Raw genomic sequence first — 19,296 nt, 5'->3', positions numbered from 1 at the left:
TCCTCCGAAACCCCACTTTTAACATGTATTAGGCCCTTTTCTAATGCATATTTTAGCAAATTATGAGTTCGAAATGGAACGGCATGGTTCATTTTTGTTTTGTAGAGGTTTTTCAGAGCAGAAGTTGACTGATGCGCAGCCTCCTGCAGCCTCCTGCAGTCACGCTTGCACTGCAGGGTCACTTTGCATGTCCAGTGCCAAATGCGGCTTAAGGTTCTCTCACCTGCTTAAACAGGCGTTCTGACAGTCTCGTGTACGTCTTGTTCTTCAGAAAATGCAGTTTGCATCTCGAAACGTCGAGCGACGTTTGGTGATTTTTCCATTTGAACAAGTCGAGTTACGGAGTCAATTGCGCTGTTTATTTTATTGTAAGTCAAAAGTCTGAGTTATTACAGATAGAGCTTGAGTCTGAGAGGGTGGACACGCTAATCTCGGTGATGTCACTTTCCCGACAAGTTTTGTACCAATGTCAGTCACATGTTACGTTTGTTTGACCTTAGCTGGCGTTACTACACACTATAGTTAGATTCAAACATATTATCTGAATTCATTTGAATCTGGCTACTATAGCTAAATTATAACTTACTAAATCACCTACTGCTGAATTTTTGTAGCTGATGAACTCGGCACGTTTTAATTACGGGCAGTATTAAGTCGTAACACGTTGCATGTAACGTATTAATGTAACTGAGTTAAACATATAAAATTGCGCAAAAAAGACAAGGACAAGAAGTATACAGGACAAGCGCTATACCGATTGTCCTGTATACTTCTTGTCCTTGTCTTGTTTTGCGCTATTTTATATGCTTAACTAAGATGAATCAACTAGCCCAACAACGTACCCTACTAATGTAACTTAATTACTTTCTTGGTAACGTTTAAATGCCACACACGTAGTTTGGGGGAAGTAACTTCTGTAACATGTTTTCCTTTTCTGAATAATGAGGAAAGTAGAAATGTTCTTTTGTCGCTAATTTTCTAATCTTACGAATTACGGTTACAATGAGGAGCAGAATCTGATGCATACCTTGAATCTAGATTGTCATGGATAGAAAACGACCATAAAGATTACGCATTGCGAATCAGGGATGACGAGCGCCAATAAGGAAGCGCAGCTGGCAGGGCAGAGAAAACACTGACAACAGATAAGGACGAGGACAATAACTTTTTCAACTCCCCCAGAAGGTGTGCATGCTGGTTATGCGCAGTGGTAGAGAAAGGTAATTTCGGAGGCAACGGCTTTGTGTATCGTTAACGTCTATACGTGGAACAAATACTTGTGTGTGCGGGCCATTCTATCGAGTGTGCCAGTTGAAAGCTTGTTCAGCAATGGAAGGGATCTACTTCCCTTCAGCAAAGTAAAACGTTCGAACGAAAATTTAGAGAAGCAACTGCTGTTTTAGTATAAGATGGAATAACACGAATACAGGCACTTTATGCAATAAACCTGGTCATATAGCCACTTCCTACTTTGTCCTTGTTTATTTCTGTAATAAAAAGTGAAAGCCGTTTACAACCCCCTGTAACGCCGAATTAAAGCGCAGCTCTTGAAGAGGAGTAGGGAAGGGTACTGAGGGGGGGGGGGGTGGTCTCGTAACCTCGGGAAGGGGGTCACATGATCTTGAGAAAGGTCACGTGACCCCCCCGCCCCCCCCCCCCCCCCCCCCCAGATCACGTTACCCCTCTCTCCCCGAGGTCCCTCCCGAGGTCCTCTTGAAGAAACTCGAGGCCCTCCCGAGGTCCTCCCGAAAGAACCCGAGGTCCTTCCGAGGTCCTTCCAAGGTCCTTCCGAGGTCCTTCCAAGGTCCTCCCGAGGACCTCGAGGGGGGGGGGGGGGGGGAGGGGGGGGGGAGGGCTCGCTGTGACGCCAACGCCGCTCAAACCGGAAACGGGCGCCTATCGCGGGCGCGCGCTTTCGCGGAATCGTTGGTTCCTAGCCAACCCAGAACAAGACGCGCTCACCGAGGCGTCGAAGCGGCTCTCGCCCAATGAGGGTCGGTCGAACTATCACGTGATCTTGCACAGTACGCTGTTTTGTATTCAGCACATTTCAAAGTGTTCAAAAGCCATTTTTATTTTCCATATAAAAATTGAAAAGGTGTTTCTTTTGACACACAAACCCGTTTCATTTACTTATTTGTTCATTTAATTCTCATTTTGTAGAGCGCAGACCGCATGTAGAGTTTTTTTTAGATGCGAAAACGCGACGCGCTATGAACGCTCGCGCGGAAGCTGACGCGGGGGCACCCGCATGCAGACAAAGCCAAACACCGCCGGCCGCGCCTTATCAGCGTTGCCAGATAACAGAACTCTCAACACGCGATGTAAACGTTGACGCAAATTCCTCAAAATGAGAATTAAATGAACAAATAAGTAAATAAAACGGGTTTGTGTGTCAAGAGAAACACCTTTTTAATTTTGATATGGAAAATAAAAATGCTTTTGAACACTTTGAAATGTGCTGAAAGAAGACTCGTGATATTCTTTTCACGAAATCCTTTCCAGATAAATTTTTCTCCCTCTTTTAAAGACAACTTGGTTGTATCAGCCTCATAATGAACGTCACTCTAAGTATAGGGCAGCATCACTAAAATGAAGTGTAGAAATCGGCTCCTACAAGCATTGAACTGAGACGCCTCGCTAGTTCATGTACAGCAAACTGGCCAGAGACAGAAATCGTACACCAAGAGCGTGAGGAGATGAGGCGTGTTGTGCGAGAACTGTTCGCATAAAAACATCGAGAAATTGCATTAGCCAAGCGGCACTGCAATTTGGAAGTGAGTCTAAAACGTTTGTTCGACTGTAAAGACCTTGTGTGGGCTGAACTTAGGAGGCGAGGGGGTTGCTTCGCAGACTTGTTTGCCATGTCGGGTTCGGGATCATAATGGGGGGCATTGTTGGCGACTGTGTGGGATTCATGGTTCGGTTCAGGGAAAGGGGGGGGGGGGGGGTGAAGTTAGAAACGGTCATTGTGCGGTTCCCAGTGCTTGTGATATATTGTCCATGTCGAAGTCCTTCAGGGTGCGGTGTTGACGACCTTGTGTTTCTGTTTGGGTTGGACCCCGTGTATTGGGTGAAGATGGAAACGGTAGGGCACGCTTCTCTTTCTTTCTTTTTTATTCTTTATTCATAAGTTACCCCGCATTGCCCGGAGGCGTTACTGCAGGGGGGTTACAAACGTGAAAAAAACAATTCTTCGGTTGCAGAGCCCACTTGTTCCTCCGACAGCTTGTTCCATTGTTGGATGGTCTTGACAAAAAAAGAATTAGCGTACATGTTTGTTCTGGCACGGTATTCTCGTATTTTAAAACAGTGATCGGTCCGGCTTGAAATATAGTGCGGTTGCTTTAGGTAATCGTCTTTGTTAATGCCCAGTCGACCATTAAATATTGAAAACAAAAATTTCAGTTTTAATTTGTTCCGTCGGGCTGAGAGTAATTCCCAATTTAATTCTCTTTTCATGTCAGTACAACTATCCTTTTGCCCATATCGTCCCAGAACAAACCTCGCTGCCCTATTTTGAATTTTTTCTAGTTTTTCAATTAGATACTTCTGCGCAGGGTCCCATACAACACATGCATATTCTAGAATTGGTCTAACACATGTCAGATATGCCGTTTTCTTCAAGTTTGTTTCGGAACATTTTAAATTTTGCTGAATGAAGTTTAATGCCCTACCGGCCCTTAAGACTACATCATCGACTTGGGCGTTCCATGAACAGTCATTCGATAATATAACACCCAGATATTTGTACGTACATTCTGTTTTGATGAAGTCATTATTTATACTGTACTGAGTATCGATTTTTTTCTTACTCCTAGTAAAACTTAAATGGACACACTTTTTTGGATTCAAATTCATCTTCCATTTACAACACCAGTTTTCAACACGTACCAGGTCACTCTGTAATTGTTCTGCGTCATGCTCACTCGTAATGCTTCTATATAAAACACAATCGTCAGCAAACAGTCGAATACGGGATGTTATTTGGCTAGAAATGTCGTTAATATAAATTAAAAACAAAAGGGGTCCCAAGACGGAGCCCTGGGGGACTCCAGATGTAACATCAACGTAATCAGACTGCTTGCCGTTCAAAACCACACATTGACGCCGCTGGGACAAATAGCTTTCAATCCACCTAATAAGAGTTGAATCTAAATTAAATATCTTAAGTTTCTGGAGAAGAAGCGAGTGTGAAACCATGTCAAATGCTTTACGGAAGTCTAAGACTTATGTATTGTTTGCGGTTCAGTGTATTGTTTGCAGTTCGGTGATCAACCGTTGTGGTGGTGACGACGTTTGGGGGATGTGTATATAAGGCGTAAAGGCAATGAAGTTTTTAGCTGAGTTTTAGACGTTGTCTGTCCCTTTTTCTTCCTACTTCACGAGTTTCCGTTTTTCAAACCACAGTCTCAGGTTCCAATCATCATGTATGACTTACACCAGCTCGCCTGCACTTGAACCGTTTTTTTCACAGAAGCATAAAGGCCCATACGCACATTCTCGTTTGAGCGCGGTGCGTTCCGTAGCGGCAAGCAGACGCGTTGCGTTGCGAAGACCGCTTGCGCCAAACTTGTACACACAGTTGCGTTAACACGCAGTCAACCGCAGTCAAGAGCCAATAAGAACGCGCTATCGTCGCTAGTGGCTCACCAATAGTAAGCGAAATCCAAGGCAACATGGCGGCGCACGGCGACAGCGTCGAAGTGTTCGATCTTGGGACGATCTCGCCGGCTTCCCCGATGTTTTGTCAAGCTTGAACCATCGCAGCCTTGGAAAGTACAGTCCCCACCGCTCCCCAAAACGAAAAAGCAAGCACTGCGACCGGCGAACCGGTAAGTCTCGCCAAGTCGGCCGGGTGGGGCGAGCGAACACGTCACCCCCTCTCCTCATTCGGCTTCTGATTGGTCGAACGCACCCGAACGCACCGCAACGCTTCGGAAAGTTGAGCGAGTCTCTACTCGCTTGCGTCGCGCTACCGAGCGTTGCTGGAAGGCGCGCGTCGCTCCGCAAGCGACCGCGCCTGGCCGCAAGGACTCCGCAACGCACTCAAACGCCTTCAAACGCGAATGTGCGTATGGGCCTTAATGCATTCTTGCAGCCTATGAAGCCGTGCATTACAGTTTTCCTCTGCCCACAGAAACCATAGCAGTTCCCCATGGCACGTTGAAACCTTTGGCAAACAGCCACGTTTTAACACGTAAGGTCTCAGTATGAAAACGAAAGAAGAACCTTTTGTCGCCGGTGAAACGGAAAATTCCCTTGTGCGTTTTGAAAAAGTCCTGTCCAGGGGTCTCCTCTAGTTCGCTTCTGAACATCGGAATCGGGGTCGCAAGGCCCACGGTATCCCAATACAGCTTCCCCTTCTTACGCTCTTTAAGTACCTTCATGAGAACACTGCTGTGAAGAAAGCCGATTGCCTCGCTCACTTCCTTGTAAAACGTCAGGGCTCTCGACTCAGCAGGAACGTTCGTGCTGACCATCACCCACTGGCCCCGGTGAGCAACTCTCATTGGTTGGAGTGACCAGGGAGTCACGTCGTTTTCGCACTCTCCAAATAAACAGGATCGCAGCATCTACAGGTGAGCACCGAAGCAATAAATAATATTCCCAGCATGTTGATCCTTTCTCAGTAATTTTATTCATCAGATGGTATTTTGAACGGCCCAGGGGTTGAATCTTAGTTAAAAGTAAACGTTCACGCCGTAATAATTGGCGAAAACCTCTCCACTCGGTTCTCAGTGGTCATGTGTTTGCTTTTCCGCAAAGCATAACTAGGGTTCCGCGTTTTCGGTTTTTATTTTTTCGAAATTCGGCGCACTCTTTTCGGTGTTTATTTTAAAATTCAATTTTCGTTTTTTTTTTTCGGTTTATATTTATTCCCAAAAAAGGTTAACCGGTTTATTTCGGTGAATATGAAAGAAACACCATCGGACACCAGATCAGATGATCACTGTAGCTGTGATATTTGTGATCACTCAAAGAATAACGGCACTCCACCTGTAATGGAGAGGTCCCGGGTTCGATACCCGGACCAGGCGGATTTTTTTCGGTCGCGCACCAGTCACCTAGCTGTGTTTGGAGATTTATGTTTGTCCTTTGTCCCTCTTGTTCCCCCTCTCCAGGGATCATTTTCGTCATTTTCGACATATACATACCTGGTCTTCGCTACAACTTCCGTCAGGACACCTCACAATCGCGGAATTTGCGGGCATAATCTTCAGCGCGCTCCTTTTTCCTTCCCATTTTGACGACGTGACCGTCTGATGTGATGACCGTACAAGAAAAAAAGTAATGGCAAAAAAAAAAATCCCTTGTATTTATGTTCTTAACTACACGGAAGTTTGAGAGAGGGTGTCAAGAAAGGTATCAAAGGCTTTCCTGGATATCCTTTGAAGTGCATGAAGCAAAAAACCTTATACTAGCCCACATCCGAACTTCTTTTTAGGACCGGGAACTTGACACACGAAGCCCGACAACAGAAACGACACATATGTTTGGCTAAGACCGATCCAAGACCTCTTGTAGCATGCTGAACCTGGGAAGACGGCAATCACGAAGACGTCACACAATGTCGAACTTTGCGAAGCCCTCTCTTTCTCCCCCTTCCCCCACCCACCTCGACGAGGCCCTAAAAAACTGACCACTTTCGGATAAAACCGAATTTTAGAAAACGGATTAGACATATTTTTATCGGTTCAAACCGAAAATGCCGAAACTACAAACTGACCTTTTTCGGTTAAAACCGAATTTCCGAAAATGGATTCGGAGTACTTTTATCGGTTTTTATCGGTTTAAACCGAAAACTCTGAACCCTAAGCATAACATAGAATGGCGCGAAGGACCCGCTTTTATAGCCTAGTATTATCTGGATTTGTTTTTGCGCTGCTTCTGTGCGGCTGCAAATGTTTTCTTGAATTAACCTCAGCTAGAAACGATGCTTCGCTGAAGGAGAAATCACTTTTTGACCAACATGAAGGCCGTCAAAGGCACGACTTGCGGTAGGTGTTGTGTACGGCTAGCGACGCCTTTGTGAGCTCGAAAGCTTCTAGCGCTCATCCGAAAGCGCCACGAGGACAGTTTCTTCAGGAACCAGAGTATATTTAAACAGCACGTTATGGGATTGCTTTTTGTTTTGTTGATTTTGCCTGCATTCCTTTCCTTAATGCTTAATTTCCAAGCTCTAAATCTACGAGCTTTCCGTCATGTTTCGAGCATTTTCAGTTCATTCCTCCGATCGCAATCGTTCTCGGGGAGGAAACATCAATACATCGCAGACAAGAACCGCACTGGCCACTCTACGATAAGAGCTTACTGTTCAGACCAGCGTTCCCACAAGACTATCCGCAGGTCGATCGATTGCACGCGCCTAATCCCTCAAGTGGTCCTAAATTATTTAATGTAAAGCAGAATATCATCTTGGGACAGGTTACGTCATCTGATCTTACTGTTACACTACTGCTACGCAAACACACGGTCACATCGACAATTCCACTCTTCGTTCACAATGCGCAACACTGCATTGGCAATGTTGGTGACAAGCGGAAACTCAAAAGCTCGTTGATCGTCGGTTGGCACTCGGCATCATGAAAAAGAACTGAACGTTGCGCGAAATACACGTAGGCGCCCAGCAGCAAAACCTGACTGTTTTGGACGCAGTTTCCGCGGTTTCCTTAAAGTCGTCAACGTCACGTCATTTCACAAACCGGAGCCGGACAGCTTAGCCCAGTGTACGTAGCGCTGCTGGCTGTGCTCCGGAACTTCGCTCTTTCTAAAGACCTCGTTTGATAAAATGAGCCATAAAAGCTCGATGCAACCGAGATGTTCTGCACCTTTGGACAGGGAGACGTAATTACAGGCGGCCTTCGCTGCCGCTGATGTTCAATCAACTCAACAATATTCATAAAACAACACGCGAGACGTGGTCGAAAAACGAAACCGAGAGATGAGTCGGGAGGGCGGAACTTTCCTCCCGTCTGCCCGGAGAAGAAAAGCGTTCTTTCCATTCTTGTGTGTCCGCTCGGGGGAGCTTCGTTCGATGGGTGAAAAAAGCGCTGCTGCTACATTTTTGGTCTTTTTCTTTTTTTAGAGTGGAGTGCCATCGTGTTTATCGTTGGCTATCAAAGCAGTCAGGCACAATGAAGGCGCCATGATTCTGCGTTCTTGCCTGATCGGTTGAGCCGATGACAGCAAAGCATCGAAGAAAGCGGGCCGAGCGCCGTGACAATGTTTACTGCTTGATTGGCTCTATCGGATCCTATCTTTGGTCGGATTTAAGCAGAATTACCAAGTATGATTCTTCGCCGACGATCGCCTGCAGACGAAGTATGACTCGACACCTGCTGTCGCCTATGAACTAGGTATGGAATACTTAGTTCGCAGGCGACAGCAGGGGGGTTATGCAAGAAGGCGGGACGAAAGGACGGGGACGTCGCCGCCTGCTGCGACTACAAATTGAGTGGAGATACGGAGGAAATTTGGCCTCCTTGGGCCGAGAACGTTACGTGTAAAATCAAAAAGAAAACTCGCTCCAATAAAATGGGTAGTTCAATGTCTTCAGCACTCTATTGGCTATGCAAAGATGATTCGTGAAACCAAATTAGTAAATTATGCCAACGTTTAATGAAGGCAATCACCGTACACAGTTTTCCGTTATTTGGAAACCCGGGCGAGCGTATCACTCGGATCAGCTGCTAGTGGCTTCAGCAGAACCAGTAATGGGAAATCTGAAGAATTTTTAGGCATTCGCAGTAAATTTCCGCCCCCCCCCCCCCCCCCCCCCCCCCCCTTCTGCTTTAACCTGCCGAGACACGCTTCGACCGCTTTCGAATCTCGCTTCATTTTTTTGCGCTTGGGCGGTTCCGCACAGCCGGTCCCGTTCCAGATTTAGGAACGGGAAGTCGGCAAGCGCCGCCCTCTCGAAGTTTGCTGAAACGGGCTGCCTGAGTGAATGAGTGTGTCCTCGAATGCCGTCGTGTTGGCAGTGAAGAGCGGGGCAGCGGACACGGTTGGCAGCCCGCTGGTGCGCTCTAGTCCGCGCGCCGTCAGTCGACGGAGTGGAGAGGAACCGTTCCTGGGACTGCGGAAGATGCTTCGATTCGGAATAACGAGACAGACTGGTCGAGTCCTGTTTTGGTTGTTGACCGAGGTTCCGCGTTTGCTGCCTGACGGCGCGCTCAGCTCACCCTCGTGGCGATCGTCGGGCCACTGGGGACGTACAAATGGTCGACGCTCCAGACAAGATCCCTATTAAAGCGCGAAGTTTCTTCTCACGGAAATAACCTCCGCGTTCGGCGTCTCAAAAGCTGCAGCTGTGGTAAAGTTTGCCATCTTCCAAGCTGACTTCGCCTCGCTGTTTAGCGGCATCGTGTGGTCGTGTCAAGGCCACGCTTCCTCGTCCCGTCGTAAGACGGTTCTTGACGTCGCCCGCAGCGCCGGGAATACTTGCTTCCTAGATCAGCGCACCGTTGCCGTATTGCGATTAATGTGTGTAGATATGACTGTGACGTCTTTGATTAGAACCACAATGGCTTAAAGGGGGTAGTGCAGTTACCGCGTAGCCTCCACCATGCATCGCGAACGGCCGCTCCTTGGAAGACGGTGTAGGTGGCGCTTCGATTCGCAGCTCCGTTAGGGTGCCTCAATCGGCCGGCAGCATACCTCGACAAACCTCACTCATGAGGGCCCTCACTCATCCTCACTCACCCCCATCTTCACAGGTGAGGTGAGGGTGAGTGAGTTTCTGAACCAGGAAAATTCATGAGTGTGAGGGTGAGTGAGGGCTGTGAGGGCGGTGAGGGCCGTGAGGGCTGTGAGGGCGGTGAGGGCCGTGAGGGCGGTGAGGGCCGTGAGGGCCGTGAGGGCGGTGAGGGCTGTGAGGGCCGTGAGGGCCATGAGGGCCATGAGGGCGGTGAGGGCCATGAGTGCGTGAGGGGCGTGAGGGCGGTGAGTGGCGTGAGGGCCATGAGTGCGTGAGTGGTGTGAGGGCGGTGAGTGCGTGAGGGGTGTGAGGGCCATGAGTGCGTGAGGGCAGTGAGTGGCATGAGAGGCGTGAGGGCCGTGAGGGCCGTGAGGGCGGTGAGTGCATGAGGTGGTGTGAGGGCCATGAGTGCGTGAGGGCGGTGAGTGCGTGAGGCCCCCTTTAGATCGAGCATCTTTCTCAGCAATTTTGGTGTTAATGGCGGGTTGTTCTCTAGCTTTCCCTAGATCGACACGAATTGCTGAGATCGGGTCCGGCTCGAAATAAGCAAGCAACTCGGAGCAATTCGAATACGTTTGAGGCGGCTGCATCCAATCAGGGACGCAAAATTTTCTCGTGATACCTCGTGCCGGTGATGATGACACCGAAAGACTTGGTTCTGGTTTGAAATCGATCGTTTTTTTTTGGATATAAACTGTTTCAGAAAGGCGCATTAGTATTCTTAACGAGGTTTAAATGCATAAAAACACGTTTAAAACACGTAATTTTGTCTAAATAGTGCAAGAAAAATAAAATTTCATGATGACGATGGCAGATTGCAGCAATTGGTTTCTGCGTGTGATCGCGGGCGGCCCGTGTTGCTGGTGTTGAGACGTAAAGTTTCTGGGCGAAATTGCCCCATCTGAAGCTGGCCTGAGTGGCGTGAGGGCCACGAGTGCGTGAGGGGCGTGAGGGGTGTGGGGCGGTGGGGGGCGTGAGGGCGGTGAGTGGCGTGAGAACGGTGAGTGGCGTGAGGGCGGTGAGTGGCGTGAGGGCGGTGAGGGCCGTGAGGGCGGTGAGGACGGTGAGTGGCGTGAGGGCTATGAGTGCGTGAGGGCCGTGAGGGCGGTGAGGGCCGTGAGGGCCGTAAGGGCCGTGAGGGCGGCGAGGGCGGTGAGTGGCGTGAGGACGGTGAGCGGCGTGAGGGCCATGAGTGAGTGAGGGGCGTGAGGGCCGTGAGGGCCGTGAGGGCGGTGAGGGGCGTGAGGGCCGTGAGGGGCGTGAGGGTGAGTGAAGGGCTGAAGGTGAGTGCGACTGTGAGGGTGAGGGTGAGTGAGGGGCTGAAGGTGGAGTGTAGCTGTGAGGGTGAGGGTGAGTGAGGGGCTTAGGTGAGTGTGGCCGTGAGGGTGAGGGTGAGTGAGGGCGACCTAAATTGCCGACCTCTGGCCGGCAGATAGAGGCACCCTAACACGCTTCATAATATAAATACCTCAAGAACCAGTGAACTTCCAACGACATGATTTGTGTTTGTAGGTGAATAAAAATGTGAAACTATAGCAGACGACAGTGTAGTCGACAGCTGTCACTCGGCCGGAGCTGGCCGGAGCCGTCTTCCAACGCTGTGCCGCCTCCCCGGTTTCGTTTGTTACACTACCCCCTTTAAGCCACTCTGTTAGAACTAACCATGCTTTCGGATTGACTCGGTGTCAAGAGAGAGAGATGTGAGTTATGTTTGTGTTGTAACTTACTATATACCCATTAACATAGAGACGTCGAGATGTCAGATTATGACGGCCGGTCAAATATGAGGTGTTTTAGAGCGTTGGACGAAGCACGTATAGAAAATATTTTTACCCTTGCTGAGTGTGTTTATAGTTTATGTTGCGAGAGCCACAGGACGGGTTCCGGAAGTGAGGACGGACCCGAGCTTCGTAGCCTCGTCAGCCTGCCATTGCTGACCTTACCTTGGCCGAGTCAGCCTTCCTTTCTCGAAGTATTTAAATTATGCGTTTCGAAACTGATTCGGCTGTGCTCAGTTGCCCAACTCAAGTATCGGCAAGGCTCGCTAGGAAAGCGAAAACGAAAACGAAAGTCATCATGTGGGTATGCGTCTGGAACAGCTTGCCCTTCTGGACGAAGAGAAAAGGCAGCTAATGAAATAGGGCTCTAGCCAGAGGTTCTTTGTAGACTCATGCAGTGGTCTCACGTTTTGTGTCCTAGTGTCCTTCGACTCTGCCACCGCGGGGGTGCACCTTCGCTCTTCCTTTCTTTCGAAAGCGTGCGCAGTCTGCTTGTCAACGGCTGTTTCAAAGCCGCCCTCGTGTTTTAAAAGCGATGTCCTATTACTCATAAAAAGCAGCGCCCCTTTTTCTGCCGACTGGGTCAGTCAGAGATGTCAACGCTTTCTCCCGCATTTATAGCAGAAAGCGGCCACCAGGCTGCATTACTTTCTGTTGGTCAGACACCTCCATTACACTTTTCTTGGACGGTCGGCCTTTTTCGAAGAGATGCTAAGCTCGCTCAGCGCGCACAACCCTCTGAAAGCCATATTAATCTGTCTTGTATGCAAAAAATAAGAATCTCATATCAGGGTTTCTAGTTCGGCAACACGAGGAATGAAGCCACCTGATACGCACATAAACTGCGTTTTGGTATTTGCGGTTATGGCATCGCTCATGTTCGCGTTTTCGAATGCAGAATTTCAGATCTTGTTGAAGCTGATTTCGTCAGTGAGCATAGCGTGCCGAGGTTGAAGAGACGGCCGTCAAACATTTGTACTGGAAACACTGCCAGCCGCGCACAACGCAACTGTTGAAAAGCTAAGGTATCTTCTTGGCATGGTACCCGGGCTTACCGGTTTCATTTCAGCGTCTGCCCCATACACGAGACGAACACGTCGTGCTCGGCGCATTGACCACTTTCCGAAAACTATTACTGCTGACGTTAAAGCGCAACGTTAGAGCCAGTGATAGGCCTGTTTCTAAGCAACAGGCGAACCGCAATTAGAAAATTTCACTTATTAACACTAATCTTTATTTTCTCGAGAAATCAGCCGGCTCTTCCTGAATCTTCATTCTTACTTGAGTGGTCGCGCTGAATTTTTATTGCGTTCCGAAACCCAGTTTATAGATATAAAGCGCATATCCCTTCTACTCTTGCTGTTTGTTCTAGCACCATGTGTAGTAAATACTCCTACCCCTCAGAAAAAACTAGTACGTTTAAAATATGTCCAATTGTATATTGCATATATATTTTAAGTGTACTTTGCAAGTACGTATAAATGCGCTAGAAGTATAAGAGGAATACGTACTTAAGTGTTTTACTTACTATTAAACGATATTTTTTTAAAAGAACCCGAAAATATCTTTAAGGTATACTTCAAGCACACGAGAAATATAAATCGATACATAAATACTACTTTAGCACGTTTTGAAATGCATTTCAGGTATATTTCTTAATGTATACATTAATTTTGTTTCAGATATGCTCGAGACCCACTTTGGGGGATATGGCGGTTTCGTTCCAGATTCTAGCAACACGTGGTGTATCGACCTTCAAGGAATTTCAAACTGCCCAGGTTCGTACGTCGATCCTAATCTCTCCCTTCTCGCCGCCCCTCCCCTCACCGTCCTACCATACGGTCTGAATAAGGGTGGCGACGTGGGTTAGTTGGTTCATACTGACGCCTTTTCGTCCTGTTACGGTCCTGTGGTTCGCGGGTTAACTCCCTCTCCTTCTCGCGTTGTCTGTCTGCTTCTGCGCCCGCGTCATGAGCGAAACGTGTTGAAGCAATAAAAAGAAGAAAAAAAATGTCCGCTCATCGCGCACAATAGGCGCTAATATCGTGGAACAAAACAGAAACGCGAAAGAAGAGTGCGAAGAATATGAAAACTTCGTTGAGAAACCAGATTCATTCTGGAGGCTTGTTTCCCAGTTGTGTCTAACCATGTTAGGAAGATACTGAAAGCGTTCGAGATCAATCGCTGAGGGAATTCAGTCGTAGGGCTACGCTTTTTGTGAGCGTCTTGTCCTGTGGCTTGTCTCACCGTTCCTCGTCCTTCGTTGCCTCTCACCCAAGCTGACCCCCTCTGGGTTTCTTCCGTGCAAAATGAATTGCATCCGATAAGGCAGGCGTGTAAGCATAAAATAATCAATGATGAGACGTCAAACCAACGTAGCTTTATATTCGATAGCTCATGGTTCTATTGACCTTTTTTATTATTTTGTTGTCATCCTTCAAGGCTCTAGTTTGTCTGATCATTTTTCTAATGTACCCAATTCGGTTATTTCCCCGAGCTCTTAAGTCATCTCTCGGACCCTTTACCGGTGTTCAGCAATAGTGCAGAATTCCATCCCGCGTGTCCTGTAATGCTGCACTTGCTGGTTTAATGAAAATTCGACACTCGAGTTGTTCGTTGTTATGGCTGAATTATGAGCTTGTTCCGCAAATTTTTTAGCAGTTGAATATCAGGGAAAAGAACACAGTGGGGCAGTCTTCTTGATACCAGAAACAGGTAACTTGACGTTTTTACCAGGCTGTTGAACCGAACACAAACTCGCGAGGAAAACCGGACAGAAACGATTATTTTGACAAAACCGGAACAAAACCGAATTATCAATCGAACATTCGCTAATGAACCCGAATCAAAAACAAACACCAATCTCGTGCGGCGGTTTTCGGTTGACTGGGAAGTCCTTTGGCGAAACGAAAAGCGAGTCACTTGAACCTTGACTCCCGCTCAGAAATGTTAATAGCCCTGGGCCACCGTGCATGTCAGGCGCATTACAGCGCTAGCTGATAGCGGAGCGAACCCGGCATCGCATACACTCTAAAAAACGTTTGTGGGTCTACTTTCACGCACAACATTCGGAGAGCCATTCACCGCAACTTACAGACGCAGCTCAGCGAATGACAATGCCGAAACATATGTTTCGACCCAAAAACGCAGTCTGAATTGTGACATTAAGCAATGCAAAATGTCACGCTTGCATTGCTTAATGTGACAACTCAGACTGCGTTTTTTGGTTTAAACATATGTTTCGGCATCGTCATTCGCTGAGCTGCCTCCGTAAGTTGCGGTGATTGGCTCTCCGAGTGTTGTGCGGAAAAACAGACGCACGTTTTTTTTTTTGTTGTTTTGTTTTTTATAGTGCAGCTGAGCGGGACGCAGCAGATATCGGGGTGGGCAGCATAGGATAGCTGCAACGGTGCCATATCGGATAGCGGAGCGGGCCACATATGGACAGCAGAGCCTGTCGTAGAGGGGTATTGGAGCGGACAGTAACACCGGCTTAAGGCTAGCCCACATGGCGCGCTTTTCTCCGCGTCTGCGTCGCGTCTGCGCCTGCGCTTTGACGTCACTTCTGGCGCCGGGACGAAACGCAGAGTTTTTTGGCGCATTCCGGCGTATCTGAAGGAGCCAGATATTTTGCGTCCAGGCGTCGCGTCTCGCGCTGCGTCCAGATGGCAACAACCAATGAATGGCCGTGTTCACTAGTTGCAATGAGCGTGGGAATTTTCTCCACTGTTTTCGCCACTGTACGACTGTAGTTTTCGCCACGGACCTTGCGACAAAGGCGATCATAATAACAATAATACTTCTTATTTGCACATATTGCGATACCCCCTCGGCAGCGTGCAAGGCTAGGCAGAAAGGTTGAGACCCTTACGCAGGTGCACCTGCTAGCCCACCGCCAAGAAGGGAAAGGGATACGGGAGAAAAAAAAATGAATACAAACACTCAAAACAGAAAGATAGACACACAAAAAGGGTAACAGCCCTGTGCCATTCCAGAGAAGAGCGCACGCACACACGCACACCCGCGCGCGCGGAGTTTACAAAATTTGCACGCTCGCGGCCTTAAATAAAAACGGCTTTTAGTCCCCGCCCACACTCGCAGCAGGGCGAACATGGGTAGTTAGTAGCTACGTCCTTCCCTCCGCGGATATCAGTTTACCACACCTTTTACGCAAGTCCAGGGACTACTCCCTGCTCCGCGGGAGAGGCTGACGCTCCTTCAGCGGAACAGAGAGGACCTAGCAAAGCGTCCTGCACTCTGGCAGGCAAAATGTAAAGAATACAAGGACACCGAGAGACAAAGATAGAAAATTAATACTGCCGGCAACAACCGCAACAACGCAACCTCTGTCGCCTCTGTAGCGGCCAGCGGCCAGCTGTCAATGTTTTGGTGCGGGCGCGGGCGATGGTGATGCCGTATCGAAACGTGGATGAGGCGTACGCACTAAAAAGGATGAAAATGAGTGAAATTGAGCTTCATTGCAATTGCTGTAATAAAAACGAGTCCTTACTATTACTAAAATTAAATATTACGGCATGTAGCCATCATTTAACGCGCGATTTCTATTTAAAATTTGCTTTTGTTTCTTAAGCGCGTCTGGCTACGTTGGGCGGACGCTTCGGAAGCGCAGACGCGAAGCGCGCTGCGTGTGGTTTGACTGGGCGCACGCGTCTGGCTGAGAGCGCGCGCGCCAACCCGAGACGCGCGTCTAGACGCACTGAAAAACGCGCCATGTGGGCTAGCCTTTAAACATTTCGTCCTAGCGTATGAGGGGACACCACAGCGTCTCCCAGAAGGACGTCGTCGTGTGCGTCGTACAGTATCTGCGACGCTCTTTGCAAACTTGGTCGCTCTGTGCCAAATAGCGGGAATGCGTGTACATGCGGGATGTTTGGGCGATAGACCAAAGGACCGCCCTCAATTTCTTCAGTGCGTATTTGCTAAACGCACCGTATTACCTGGCGACACCCGCCTTCCTTAGATTTTGTTGGTTTGTCGGTAGGCCAGTCAGTCGGGACAAAGCGTAGACCATCCGCACTCTCCCTTACCTCTCCCGCCACTGCACTCTTATAAGAAAAAAGATGGTCTGGAGGAACTAACGGCAGCATTTGGTCCTCAGAACTCCCATTTGCCTCTCAAAGAGACCATCTGGTTCGAGGTAGGAACCGTGTCCAAATGCTGAGGACTAACTGCACTCCACCTGGACTAACCGAGAGTTGTGCGCGAGGAGAAGCAGCCATTAGTCCTCCCAAGACAGGGTGCATCGGTATGTTGTAGTCCCCAAACGCACATGTGCGTGCACCATTTCGGAAACGTGTGACTAAGGGGTAAGAATTTCAAGGCACCACTTCCGATGAGCTGATCAGCGCAGATTCGTGTGTGTATAGTTCGGATATTTGCGTGTGAACGTGCGGCAGATATTCCCCAGCCGCTCATCTAGTCCTGGGGATGTCCTTAGGATGTCCTAACCTTCCAATGGTGTAATTCCGCCAACATGCTCACGTTCTATAGCCTTACGTTCTTAATGTCGTAAAATGAGCCGATGTAGTAGCTTTCGATGATGCCTCGAGCCTGTAGTTGGAACCAAATGTTTCTTTTAACTTATTAAAAAGGTAATTAGCGACCCTAATTACAAACTTATTTATCGAAAAAATTGACAGTGACTTATAGGTACCAATTTTACTTGTGAGCGATGCGTAGTTTTGGTTGAAAATTATTGGCCGGCGTTCGATGATACACGCGGTATACTTCAGCCCAGCGTCAATGCAAGGAGGTAAAGAAGGGAGCAGAAATCCTGAGCGCTGACATCGCTGGTCCCGAGATAAAGACAGACAGAAGTGCGGAACAAGAAAGCAGACGACAGGTTTGGTGTGCTCGTTTTAGATTTCAAGTTGTTTTAGTGCTTGTCAATTTTCATTCGTCTTATGCAATGCGCTACGTTGGTGTTTTCCACCATGTACAAAAACAACAGGGTCAAACCACGCAAGCGATGCCTTCCTGCTTCTTAGCGTATATTCAATCGTCGCCAGTGTTCTGGACCGATCGGTCGACCGCCCCGCCGTTCCGAAGCGGTCGCAATGCGCGGGGCCTTTCCCTCAATAGATCGTTATATTAAATCGAGGCGTAAATGTTTTCTTGTTTTTTTTCTGAGTTCAGCCGTAGTTTTCATGTTTAGCATTCTAGCTAAACATGAGCAAGAGGGCACAACAACTGCGAGCGTCCACGCTCACTTTTCGAAAAAAAAAATTAAAAAAAAAACAGAAAAGAAACAGAAGGAACCTCCCCAACACGTGACGCGATTCTGTTCAACTTCGAAGCAAAAGAACGGTCAATATATTCGTATTTTCCTGCGAAAAAAATTTAGGAATTTTTTAAAGTGTCGCTTTCGGAGATCGTTGAACAATAGCCAAACCTTTATGCTTTCCCTAATACCATCCACCAAAAACAATTAATAACATCGACCGGTTATCGGGTGGCCGTGCGATCCGGAGATTCGATGCGAAAACGTTTCAATTGTGTATTTGCTTAATCGTGGAACGCCGATGCTAACTGGAACCTACCTGAGACGCCCGCAAGGGCAAATAAAATCCTTCATTGACTCACCCCGGGTGTCGCATCCCGTTCAAGCTAGTCGAGTCGGCGCTGCGGACATCTTGGAAATCGATGGTCGCTAGGGAACCCTCGTGGCGGCGCGGGCTTCGTTTATTATTTCTCGCTGAAGAGGGCGCTCCGGGTAGCTGGATACGGAAAATGCGAAGCACCTTCGGGCCCGGCTAGTTCGAACCGGAGGCCCTGCTACAGAACTTAAAGCGCCCGTAGTATAGTTTCTCCAAACGAGAAAAGCTAAGAATAGATCAAACAGCCATGTTTTTTTCGGTTTGGTTATTTTCGCGTTCGGCAGCAAGTCTCAAGTGTAGAAAAACTGCAATGAAGAAAAAAATTGAAAAGGCCTAGGATGGACACGCATTTAAAAAGCATTCCAGACAAAAATAAAAATTTGAGCGCAATATTACGCCGCCAGACGCAATTGAGGTGGAGGTAGTCATGCTATTACAAAATGTGCTTAGCTAGATACCTAAGTATGGTTTCTCGGCTCTCGTTGGTTGGAGAGACGGTTGAGGTGTGGAACGTTTTATGTGACATATTTGTTATGTTTGAGAAACAAATGATACAGATATATAGAGTCGATATAGTTAAGAAACATCACACAATCGCCTTTTCCGCTCCGGTTTCAAACAATAAACATGGCTGCCGCCGTCTACGACCAACAGTTTCTCACACCGCGTAGACGAATTTGTTCAGTTCGCCTATTCTTACGAGCGCCAGTTGTTTCACGGTCTCCGAGATTGTCAGAGGAAGATATTAACCAACGTCGTTGTCTGCAGCTACCAACTGTCGCAAGTACAGGCCTTCAAACGTGCTGTGCGGCAGCTTGTTTTCATTCATTCGTTCATTAATTAATTAATTAATTAATTAATTCACTCATTCATTCATTTTTTCGTTTATTTTATCTGCTCATGAACAGCTTGGCGCCTTGATAATGATGCACAGCAAAAGGTTCACAGGTTAGTTATAAAAGACAAAAGCTCCGAAATTTGGGTTCAAAAACGGGACTGGGCGTATGCCTAGCCTCCCACGACAACTTTTTTTAAAATCTGAATTGATTTGTTTCTTTATGAGCTTTAATTCCGTATAAATGTGTCGGTTTTCGTAAAAACAACCGCTCTTCCCTGAGAATCGTGCAACTGTAGTCTTTGTGAGCATGGTTTTAGTAGCGAGAGGTAACCAACACAGGTAAGAATTTGCGATTCATTTGGC

At 47.8% G+C, this 19,296-nt stretch overlaps 1 protein-coding gene across 1 annotated transcript in view; it reads right to left on the bottom strand.

The window, feature by feature from the left end:
• Positions 1 to 18,164, bottom strand: part of LOC8033168 (elongation of very long chain fatty acids protein 4) — a 134,701-nt gene extending 116,537 nt beyond the window's left edge. Inside the window, exon 1 of the mRNA XM_029989713.3 lies at positions 18,082 to 18,164. The gene's annotated coding sequence lies outside the window, so the exon portion shown is untranslated. The remainder of the gene's footprint in view (positions 1 to 18,081) is intronic.
• Positions 18,165 to 19,296: the final 1,132 nt, after the last annotated feature.

Source organism: Ixodes scapularis, unplaced genomic scaffold (assembly GCF_016920785.2).
Source record: "Ixodes scapularis isolate PalLabHiFi unplaced genomic scaffold, ASM1692078v2 PGA_scaffold7__128_contigs__length_106722199, whole genome shotgun sequence".
Classification (NCBI taxonomy): Eukaryota; Metazoa; Arthropoda; class Arachnida; order Ixodida; family Ixodidae; genus Ixodes; species Ixodes scapularis.
The sequence above is the reverse complement of the archived record's forward strand: the minus strand, read 5'-3'. Positions and strand labels throughout refer to the sequence as shown.